Raw genomic sequence first — 2,422 nt, 5'->3', positions numbered from 1 at the left:
ACTGTTTTTTTTTTTTTCCTCTTTTTTTTAAATAGAAAGTTTTGCAACAAACCCCCAATTTATATCAAATATAATTAAAAATTAACAACTGATGAATACATTGTATCAAAAAAGTACGAAGATAAACATTTTCCATGCACATACTTTTTATATATATGTATATATGTATATATTTTACATGCAAACATTACTTATTCAAAGTACAGCCACTACGAGACTGGTTCTGGATGCAGAAAACTGATTGGTGCAATTCAAGTTTGGCAACTCACTATGAGGATTCTTGGAGTTATGACGTATGCATTTAAGAGACAGCAGAGAGGCTGTGAAAGTAGAGGGGAAAGGGTTCTATGGACAGCCGTGGTCAGGCTCGTCTGTCACCGCCATCGCTGGAAGCAACGACCCCTACGAGGTGCGGGGAGGGATGGACAAGAGGAGCTGCTGCTTTGTGTTCTGTGCGAGGATCGGAGCAATCCCACGCCCCTGTTGGGCTGCGTGCTTCGGGGGGGGGAGTTGGTGTGGGGCTGTGGGGGCTGAGGTTGAGAATGACAGGGGAAGGGGCACGGCAGAGGGGGGGAAAAGGCAGAATTGCTTGGTGCAGAAAGACGGCTCTTTTGCTTTCCGGTGTGGGTACAATGTTTGCATGCAGTGTTGGAGAGGTTCCACTTTCCCTCTCCTCCTTGGAGTAAAAGAGTTAACGTTTTCTTTAAAATTTCAAATAAAGCCTTTGTGCCTTCGTATAAGGAAAATGTATAAAACATTTGGTCACAATCATGCTGAAGCCTGAAACAGGAAGATCCAGCAGATAAAGCTACAGAATGGATGAAGGTCTCACTGACTGTGGTGTGGATGTGTTTCCTTACGTGTCATCTTGTTGCATAGCCCTCCGTTTGCAAATTACAGCCATTACCCATAGAGGACCTCTGGCTACTGCACTTCCTTTATTCAAAGTGCACATAAATACAGAGACAGAGACAGGAGTTTTCCTTTAGCAGAATCCAGGGATGAGATCGGCCAGAGATTATTATTCAGTAACGGAACGAAAAACACGCAACGGAACGCGACAGGTTGAGTTTCTCCAACAGAAAAGCTACAGGAGATGTGAAGAACCATCCTACAGCAGAATGCTCCCAGCATGACTCCCCAGAAGGACCTCGCTGAGAGCATCAGAGACCTCCTGAGTGTTTCGGTAGCATCCAACACCCTAAAACCACCCTCGTGTCCAAACCGATCACCAGGTCCGCCGGGATCTCCACCCGGTTCAAGCTTTGCCTCGAGAAGTTTCACAGTTCTGGGGCTCGGTTGATCCTCTGAAATAATTCAACTGTCCAACCATTTCCTATCGTTACTTTAAGCAATGTGCTCTACAGGCACCTCCCACCCCTCCTGCTTTAACCTTCTGCCCAGGAACTGCTCGGCTTCTGGCCTCCCGTGCACCAAATCAGCCCTACAGAGGTTCTCCAAAGCCACGGGCACCAGGTCCTGCCCAGGCGCTTCTTTTGGTGCTTACTCCCCATCTGTGCCTCTTTCCCAGGCTCAAAGTGCAGAAATCCACACGTGCACAAAATAAAAAGTCGTCCAACGTAAAAGTCATTGCAAGAACACAGAAATCTCATCCCTGAGAATCAGAGTTAGAGGTTTTGATTTCTTTTTTTTGTTTGTTTGTTTCCTTTTCTTCTTAACAGGCAATTAAAAACAAGACTCTCTCCATCTGCCCCCAACACAAATGACGCACCACGGGACACGGCCACGGCTCTCGCAGCCCAACTACAACTCTAGACATGCAATGGGAAAGGCGCTGCTCCTCCGGGAGCATCACTGCAGCTCTCCCACAGGATCTGAACATCGGTCAACGAGACAACACCAGACAATGAGACAGGGCCAGTTTCAACTGCTGCAGTTACACCCCTCCCGCTCTCGACCATTAAATTATATTAAAAGGAATAAAAAAGAAAAAAGAAGGCCAAAAAAAACCCCAAAAAAACCAATAAACCAACTCCAAAGCATGTTTGCCTTCCCCACTATCATCTTCCAACCCGGCCCGGGCAATGTGCTCGCCCTGGGAACTCCAGGCCCCGCTACCCCCGCATCCGATGCATCGAAGCAAGAGTTTGCGTCGTCGTTGCCGTGAAAGATTTCAAAGGTTAGGCACTTAGTAGTGAACAACTGGAGCATTCGGTAGAAACGGTGGGACCTGGAATGACAGTTGGACTAATTCTCTACATAAAGAGTAATTTTTTTTTTTCTTTTTTTCTCTTTTTTTTTTTTTTACTGTACAATTTACAAAAATGCACACAATGAAAAGTTAAAGTTCTATCTAATAGCTTGATATAAAACCAATAACATTTCTTCTTCTCACCCCTACGCTTTTTTTTCCTTTTTTCCGCTTGTTAAGTTTTTGTGGGTTTTGTTTCTTTTTTTTTTT

Source organism: Numida meleagris, chromosome 16, assembly GCF_002078875.1.
Source record: "Numida meleagris isolate 19003 breed g44 Domestic line chromosome 16, NumMel1.0, whole genome shotgun sequence".
In the NCBI taxonomy this organism is placed as follows: domain Eukaryota; kingdom Metazoa; phylum Chordata; class Aves; order Galliformes; family Numididae; genus Numida; species Numida meleagris.
This window is presented reverse-complemented; position numbering follows the sequence as displayed.